We start from the raw sequence: 9,677 nt of genomic DNA, 5'->3' as shown, positions 1-9,677 counted from the left end.
CTGCAGCCACCCTCAGTCACACCAGGCCGCCATTTTGTCCCCAACAGCCCGCTCTGGGGCGGCCGGTGCCAGCGGCCACCGTCGGAGAGGCGGCTGTCAGTGACTTAACGGCCCCGAGTGGCCTCACCTGGGAGCCACACCCGCCCTCTACTCCTGGTTTTCATTTAACCGCTAGCCGTAGACCACCAGCTCCCCCCTGAGCCGTGAGGCGGTAGCGGGGGTCTCTAGTTCAGCTATGTACTCCCCGCAGCATCGTTCCTTTAAGCCCTCACCTACGGGCTGATTATCTTCCTTGGCCTCGGGTCTCTTTCCTAGCTGTGGATTCATCTAGTGAGGAGACCTTTTCCCCCGGCACGAAGCTGTGGGGAAGCTGTTGGGCCTCTCTGCCCCTCAGGACGGGTGTACCCGCAGCCTGGTGGGGCCAGCCACCCATCACACCGTGCCCCTCCTGTGTATCAGGTATGCTGAGGCAGTGGTTTGATGTGTAGCTTTGATATGCAGATATTAAAATCCCGTCTTGCTGAAGGCAGATTCCTGCTATTCTTGCAATTTTTAATCTTCAATGAGACTATTTGCATGTAGTGATCTTGTGCACTAATGCTGCCTTCATGAAACTATTTCTGCAAATGGAGGGAATGAAAGGGCAAGGTTTAAACTTATCTGGCCTGTGGCAGTCATCTTGCCTTCACTTTTCTGCAGTTCTCTGCCCTTTTTGTCAATGCCAGGGAGCCTTAGCCAGCAGGGGAGAGTATCTCACAGTTACCTTTTCAAAACTTTTCTGATTTAGCTTTTTTTAAAAATGTATGCTCTACTTGTACTTGGCTGAAGGACGAGGTGAAGAAAAGGAATAAGGGAAGTTTTTCCTCCTTGGATTTTGCTAGCACCTATTTCTGTGAGGTTGCTCTCTTTATTACAAAGAGAAAGCCTACTTATGCTGTTTGACCAGCTAACATAGACACAAGTTGATAACTTTAAACTCATATAGGCTCTCTCTTGGTCTTTGAGAGCTTGTTCAAAATCAGAATTCATGAATGAATTAAGTTTTCAGTTCTTGTATTAGTTGTGCTATAAGTTGTATATAAATATTTGACAGCACAAAATGTTGAGGCTTTGATTTTTATTATTATTTTTTTATTCAGTTGTAATGCAGGTGACATGCACAAGTATCAGTGACTTATGGACTGCTTCCATGGGCAGTTCTTGTGTCTGCATGTGTCAGACAGGAGAAGGAAGCCTCTGTCTGTGTTTGAGGTACAGAAGTATTGTCACTAGCTGCAGACAACTACTAGAAGCATATGATTTACAAAGCTTGGTGTTAATCTTTATTCAAGCTGACCTACAAGAGATACAATTTAAAAGAAAATGACAGACTTTCAATGGGTCAAATCTTTGGTGCATAAGAATAAATTGCAGAACGTTTTATTTGTTGAAGTCCCGAGGTCCTGGGGTGGTTGCAAATGGCTTAATGTTACTAGTTTTCCTGGGAAAGACTGTTTCAGTGACCATACTAATTCTGCCCTTCCTCTTGTGTTTTACATACGGTGCTTATGTAATTACTCTTCTTTCAAGGCTTTTTGAGCATTCACCGTAGTAATGTGTGCTTCTCAGGGCTTCTTCAGATGGATTTCAAACCACAAAGCTCAATGGCTGGAACAAAGGGAAGGACGTTTTTAGTTGCTAAATGTGAAATTAATCCTTTGTCTGCAGATGTGCTTCAAAATGTTTAAGAAAACTCGTGGTGATTTCCTTTATTCTACTGAGGGTATGCTATTTTTGAAAATGTATTGGGAGGGGTCAGTCTGTCTTACTGTGCTACTTCCATGTGTGTTGTGGTACCGGCTGGGACCCAGTTCTGATTCAGGATTCTCAGTATGCCAAGCCCATAGTGAAAATACATTCCCCGCCTCAAAGTCCAAGGTATTTTATTGACTTTGCTGTTATATTTAACTGTATTCTTGATACTATTTCTGAATGCTTCTGTTACTCTTTTTACCTCTACTTTGGCTACTAAGTATGGGATTTTTACTATTCTTTTTATCTCAGAATTCCTGAGCTCTAATCCTATGTGCTATATTGGCTCAGTGCAGACAGAGCTACTGACGTGCTCTTCATCCTTGCTCTGGAGAAGTGTTTCACTTTTGAATACCTGCTAGTTGTCATCACCTGTGGATAGCAGTGAAGGAGTCCTTTGGAACAAACTATAGCTATGTAAAAATCACTCAAGCATTTATTTGTAGCATTATTTCAGGATGGATCAATTCCCCAGTCTCTTTGATCACACGTTTGGCACATCAGTTTTGCTGGCAGAGTAGAAGGATCAATAGGGAGACAGCTGAGAATAGGAACAGTTTAAGTTTGCAGTATTTCTAAGACAACAGCATGAAGAACCCAATTAGGGTTTATGGATGACCTATATAGATGCTGGAAACAGTTGCCTTGCTTGGTAAGGCACATGGGAATAGATGCTAAGCTGTCAAAAGTCAGAATGTCTTATTAAAAGGGTTAAAAGGCCTCAGGAAAAATTGCTAGTTGATGTTGGAGAATATTCTTTAGGGATCTCTTTACATGCAGCCCTGTTACACTCTTTCCAGGCTGTTGGGCTCACTGGACCTTTGATCTGACCCAATACAGCTGTTATTTTTTCCCACTTATAGCTTTTTGTAGGTGGGGTGTTAGGGTAGCAAGAGGGGATGTTAAAACCATAAAAATCACTATGAAATTTGGACACAAAATGCATTTACTTGAAATGTATGAAATCTGTAGCTTACGGGGAAATAATGACATTCAACTAAGTGTTAGAGTGCATTTGTATATGTAGAGGAGGTAAGTGGATTGAATAGCATGTGATCTAATTGCTATATTTCTTCAGTTAAAAGTCAGTATGGATATACATCTCTTCAGGGTGATCATTTTAGTGACTGGAATATGCAGTTGCAGTGATGCTTCCGGAGCTGGAAGGAACTGTATTTTGAAAATATGGAACAAGTTTTGAAGAGGCTTTCCAGGGGAATATTTTGCCTTTTGAAACTTAACTTCAAAAGATTTTTCTGGTTTCCCCTAATGGCTAACAAGAATCAGAATATTTAAATTTATAGCACTTAAAATTGCTGCCTTTAACTTGCACTATATATCAAGGTGTGAATGTTATCTCTGCTGTATGCAAACGGGAAGACTGTTGTGCAGGACTAAATATCTTTTTAGCAGCTTTTGTACAAAGTTGCTAAGTAGCTATATTTTTGCTAAGTAGCAATATTTTTATGTTAGTTTCATATCCAAATACCTCAAATGAAATTGTAGACTTGCTGGGTTCCCAGCCACACAAACAAAAAGGAGTCTTTGATCTAAATACTTGACAATCTAAAAGATTTGAATGACCTAGCTCTTCCTTTAGCCTCAGTAGTGAAATATCTGTCAGTGGAGTTGAGAATGCATTTTTCAATTGCTGAGTTATACTTAGGTGCAATTCTGAGGTTAATTAGTCACATCTTCATGAGGTGGGAGCTTGAGTATTTTTTCCATACAGAATGGAAGTGTGTATCTATGTGTATACCTAGCAATATATTCGAACTCCCAAAATCAGGTACTAATTGATAATTACTGGTTTACTGAGCAGATTAGACTAACACAGAACTTTGTCACAGTGCATACATTTGTGTATCAATTGAAGAGGCAGAAAATCAAATCAAGATGGTGCTTACAAACATCTGTCTTTCTGTTCCAGAGCAAACATTTGTCTTATTTAAGGTGTTGCACCATTTTGGGGATGGAAAAATGTTTAAAAATACACTTCATGTTTACATTCCTTGTACACTAGTGACTCTCTTCTCATTTTTGGTTCGTTTATTTAATCATTCATTGCTCATTTTAAAGCTGCTTTTGGACTGGAAACTTGTCTCATTTGGCCCCTTTTTAGCTGGTGTTATTTCTGGATCTATGTATTACACATTTCCACTCTGAAAGCAAAAACTGTATGAGAGATTGAGAGGACTTGTCAAAATCATCAGCTTATCACTATAACCAACTGACATTTGAACTGTCAGGTTTTATGTTTTAACAAATGCAGTTTCAGCTCCTTTAACTGCTTGCTGCTTGAATGTTAAGGTAATTCTGGCAGAATATACTTTCTGAACAGCTAAAAATAGCAAGTTCATCTTAATGGCTTCAAAAGAATGCTGATATCCTGGAGACATGGTGGGTAAAGTAGTTCAGGCGACTCTTACGTTTGAAGAAACAACACCTGACTGCCCAAAGCAAGTTTCATAGGACTAATCAGTGTCCTTTATTTAAATCTAGAGCTGTGAAAGCAAATTATCATTAGATAACTTTTAAGTCATCTGTTGAAACCTGTGGTACAATCTTTTCTACCTTGTGTAGAAACAATCTTGTTTTAGAGAGGATAAAGACACAACTTCTCTTACCTATCATTCAGTCTTAGTTAGGATCTTCCATGACCAATTAGTTGTTCATTGTTTGTTTAATACAGGCTATAAAATTTCATAATCAATGTAATTTTTACTGTTAATTGGAATAATAAATACCCTATCCTTGCAGGGGAAGTCCTTGCAAGACTGCAAGGAACAGTGGACCTGGATAACTCCTGAGGATACTTCTGAAACCAACATTCAATATTCTTAGATTCTATCTAAACAAATTATATTCTCCAAAGGGCTCCATCTAAAATGTGCCGAACTAAGGAGATAAGAAACTTGGTTTATTCATAAGCATTACCGTGTAATGAAAGGAACGCTTGTTCTAGAGAAAGGGCATCTGTAAATATCTGTTGGGGAAAACTTTCTTAAACTGCATTAAAACTGGTGAGTGTATTAGTGATAATTTTGCTGGAAAATACTGAGTTTTTCTGGCACAATGAAACTAGTCAAACTGATTTCCTGACAACTAGCATGTTCCGAATCCTGTACCAGGTAAAAGTTGCTGACGTGTTCTGCATTATCATGATTAATATTTGAAAACTTTAGCTTCTCTAAGTGTTGATTAGTTGCAATCATTATTTTATTGGCTCATGTAATCATTACTTTCTTGGCTTAAAATTCCTGAATTATAGAGAACTAACTTTGAGTTTGTCTTCATACATGTGTGTGTTCCAATAACACCTTTATGCACTGAAGTGAATATGACAGTTCTGCTGGTTCATCTGTTAATGAGCACTTGGTAAAATAAGCTATTTCTTCATTTTGCTCTGGACTGTTACAGTATCAATCATTCATTAATCTTCACAAGATTTATTAGCTTCCAAGATGGCCAATTGAACAAAGGTAATTAGCATAAGGAAACATTCTGGGGGGGGATAAAATAGGGTAAAGATTTTAAGATTAAAAGTTCTCTAAAAAATTTTAACTAGAATAACTTGTACCTGTTCTTACTCTTTCCATCTTTGTTTTAAAATTATGGAAGTAAAGACGAAGCTGAACTTGAAACAGATTATCAGCAGTGAAATGTTGTTAGCTGTAAAATAGGGGGTGAATGTTTTCTGTTAGAAAAATAGATCCACATTTAGGTTACAGTTACATACCTGTAGTACCAATGCTACCAAAAATGATGCAGAAATCACTTGCAGAAACCACTGAGCTTTTCTTCAGTTCTCCCAGCTTCGTGTATGCATTGTCCTTCCTTAGTGCACAGGGAAATAGTCGTTGTCACCAAGAAGAGACTGAAGCAGTACATCCTAAAAGGCAGGGGAGCCTCTCATGGACAAAAACACTAAGTCAGAGAATTGATCTGGAAGCACCTTGTTTGAAAAACTGGAGATTCAGTTCAGTTCTGCAATGAGACCCAGGCCAACAGTCAGCTACACAGAGCTGTAGCTTCTTACAGAAGCCAGTCACACTCGAGGAAGTCATAATAATAGTGTTGATTAATATTGACCAGAACTTCCTTATTCTTTTGTTGGCCTCAATTAATGTGCAGCTAGGTAGCTATTTACATCACCTTCATCAGTTCTTGCAATAGAACAGAAGAAAATGAGTGCAAGTGTTTCCAAGTATTTGCAGAGTATGAAATCCTGATCTGCCAGCAAAACTTAGCTTTGCTTCCTTTGCATCTTAAATCCATGAGAGGTGTAACCTCTCACACCAGTCACACTCAGCCAGTGTGACTGAAGCGCTGAGTATTTACAACTAGAAATGAGTCATGCTCTAAAGGACTGGTGAGGCCAGATTAAGTTGCATCCTAGTGGAGGAGAAGGGAAGTGGCAGCCATAGGACTGCTGCCCCAGGTGATGTGGGTGTGTGTCCCCTTTCCAGGGGGGCATGATCTCTTCAGTGTTCCAGAAGACTTTACTGACAAGCTAGGAGTTGGCTTTATCTTCAGCTTAAACTTCATGGATTATTCTTGCCTACGTTTCTTCACTCAACCTTGTTCCTAGACAAATGTGTGGATGGACATAAAGAATGTCAGCTGTGAAAAATACCTAAGTATTTTGCTGTTCTCCCCTACTTCTCTGGAGAGAAAGCAAAAATAAGAAAAAAAGTGTATTTTTAGCTGTGACCAGTCATGTGACAAAGAAATAGCTGGTAAGGTTGCTTTAAAATAGTAAGGAACTTCTTCAGCAATAACAACTTTCCATCCCCACTTAGCACAGTCAGCTGTATAAACTAACATTTTTGAAGAAAGAGCTTGGATTAGGCTCAAGCCTATACTTAGCAGCCAAGTTTCAGGTCCGAGAATTAAGGCTTAACCCTTATATGGGATACTACTAGATACTAGTAGAAGTAGATAAACAGTTGGAAACCATGAGATGGTGAATTGTTTGTTCTTACATTGTCTGCAATTGTCAGCAATTATAAAAAATAAAAAAAAATGCTGTCATTCAAAATAGTTTGGCAAATGTTTCATAGGAGGGAAAAATAGGTCTGTTGAACTCATCAGTACCCAAAGAGAAAAAAGATTAATCTGTTTGGTAACTTAAACTTACAAGTAGTTGTTCAGAACCAGTTGATAAGACAATCTTAATAAAATATATATATATTGTTGAAGCCTTCAAGCCTCTACAGAGCTGATAATGGCTTCTAACATGAAGCTATGATTATTACTCAGGCTTACTGTTACAAGGTCCTTGTGCCACGGTGCATGGGCCCCATGAGCAGCAGTAGCAATTCCTGAGTTGGTCTGGTGTGCATATTGATATAATCCATAGTTTTACTGCTCATGAGGATGAGATCAGTGTCTTGCCTGAAGTCTTGCAAGGCTATATTTTGACAGCAGTTGGATTTCTGTTGTAAAACTGTGGCCTGAGGGTGGAAGAGTCATTCATTTTGTATTCTTCCCACATAGTTTTACTGGACTTCCAGCACTGTAAGTATGCATGCTAGAATAGTGCTTTCAAGTATATTCTCCTTAAAAATGTCACCTGTATTAGCTAGTCAATTACTGCTGCATTTCATTACTTAGTTTCAGTGCTGTCTTTTAGAAAAAAGTTGTAGGATAGTGATCTGACTTTAAGCAACTGAAATACAGTAAAATAGCAGAGTATAATTATTCAATGCTTCCATTTATCATTCGAGTGTTCACACTTAAGATGTTCCACTTAATGACCCTTAAAATAGCCACTTTAAATGATTCCCTTTCAAACAAATGAGAAATACATGCAAGTGAATCATTAACAATTTTTGTAACAAACATCAAAACATTACAAGGGACATTGAACTGAAGAATACACTGAATCATGTGCTCTTAAAAATAAGTGCTTACTGACCTTAGAAGATATAATTGGGCTTTTGAAAGAAGTTAGGGATTCAGCCAAAACAAACTGCTGTGCATTAGCTATTGGAAAAAAAATAAAAATCATTGAACTGGCAGATCATGTATTCGGCTATCATGCAACTTCATCTGTTTCCAGTTCACACAGACTCTAGGAACTGGATCAGACCTTAATGCAGTTGAAATCAGATGAAATGAAAATTCATGGGAAATACTGTCACTAAATTTACTTGATCCTTATTGCAAGTCAGGCCCTCAGTAAGTACAGAACTTTCTGGCAATGTTTTGCATTCACTAGCATTTTTTCCGCTGATCTCTTCAACCTGTACTGCCAGATCATGCCATAACTGTGCTGGGGAGACCGGTACCTGACTAACTTCATGTTCAGGTTTGTCAGTAACAGTTGGCATCATCTGATGTACGGGCCCGCTTCATTCACAGACATACCGCCTGAAGGCACATCTCATGGGGATGTAAATTGTATCTGGGAGTTGCAAACTGAAGAAGGAAGCTTAATTTGTGCAAGTAAAACCTACATGTGCTGCCTTGGGTTGACTAATTACTGCTTGGCCATGGTTATTTATTTCCTGTTGTACCAGCTGTTTAGTACACTGACCTAATTTTCAAGGGGGCACTAAAATCTGATATTTTAGAGAAAGCACTGTTCATCATACGCACAGTTTGGCTTGTTGCAAGCACAGGAGTAGGATTTCAAGAGAAGCTTCGTTCTGGCTTTTTAAGTACTCAGAGTAAAGGCACCAGACTCTGCGTAGTCCAAGGTAGGAGCTTAATGTGAACTAAAAGGCACCGATTCTGTTGTTTTGCAGCTGCTAAGTGGAAGTAATGCTTATTTGAAGAGGAAAGCTACACCCTCCTCCAACAGGAATTCTGCACCCATGAGTATGAAAATTGATTTAGCTTCATGGGTGTAACAGTGGAGCCTTTTTGATTTAAGCCCTTCATGATGTTGAGGATCATCAGGGAGAGTTGACTCCATGGCTGGACCCTTTTTTTGTGAACAGTTTCAGATGAGGAGAATCCAAACACAATAAAGCAATATTCTGGAGATGGGTCAGCAGAATGCAGAAATAGCATTTCAGATGAGCAATACTCAACATCTGTACCATGTACTTATAGCAAAGTAGTATCCTGTTCTTTGGCCTCAAATTAATTTGAACTTATCCATCAGCCCTTCCTAATTTTGTAGTTTAATCTTAACTTCAGTAGAAGTAGATATAAGGTCTTAACCAAGGACAATCAAAAAGGAAGCTCTGCTCAGATGCCAGCTGGCTAAGAGCAAAGCAGGTCACTTTCCTCTCAGCTCTGGTTGGAAATAAATAGCTTCAGATGTGCTGCAGCAGTAACAGTCCTTGGCCTTTTCATGCTGGTGAGTAAAGGCCTGAAGAAACTTGTCCGCAATATATAAGAGGCTCTTCTAGGTCACTGACAATAGCAGAGAAACATGCTGGCAATCTGTTCTTGATCCTAATTTAAGATGCTGTGAGTTCCTCAATAGCAGGTACAACAACTTAACCCTTCAAGGCCACAGAGATTAATATACAGTGTAAATTTAATGGCTGTTTTCTTGAGAGTGATGATGTGAAAGCTCAGGACTGTTGTGATACAGATCTGATGAGCCTTTCCATGCTTTTTCTACAACTCCTCTTTCACTTTTTAATGTTATTTGCTCAGTATTGTTACTGTTACTTCCTTCACTTACAAGTCTACTGGGCTCCAAGACAGCAGGTGCCTCTTCATGAATGCGGATGACATTATTTCAAGCTTTTCCTTCCTGTGTTCTTTTCATTAGCCCTTAAATAAATTTCACTAAGTGTGTCAAACAAGATTTAGTATTTATGTAGACTTATTTCTTAACAGTTCATATTTCTTTCTAGTTTTGTGATCTCATCTCTTATTTGGTTTTCTAGCATCTAGCAGTCAACTGAAAGCAGGCTCACATG

The 9,677-nt window shown here is 39.0% G+C and overlaps 1 long non-coding RNA gene across 1 annotated transcript in view; it reads left to right on the top strand.

Moving 5' to 3' along the window:
- The first annotated feature begins 28 nt into the window (after positions 1-28).
- The window catches only part of LOC118172696, a 28,112-nt gene continuing 18,463 nt past the window's right edge, over positions 29-9,677 (top strand). The window contains exon 1 of the long non-coding RNA XR_004753821.1: positions 29-459. This is a non-coding gene — a long non-coding RNA (uncharacterized LOC118172696). The remainder of the gene's footprint in view (positions 460-9,677) is intronic.

This window comes from Oxyura jamaicensis, chromosome 11 (genome assembly GCF_011077185.1).
Source record: "Oxyura jamaicensis isolate SHBP4307 breed ruddy duck chromosome 11, BPBGC_Ojam_1.0, whole genome shotgun sequence".
Classification (NCBI taxonomy): Eukaryota; Metazoa; Chordata; class Aves; order Anseriformes; family Anatidae; genus Oxyura; species Oxyura jamaicensis.
The sequence above is the reverse complement of the archived record's forward strand: the minus strand, read 5'-3'. Positions and strand labels throughout refer to the sequence as shown.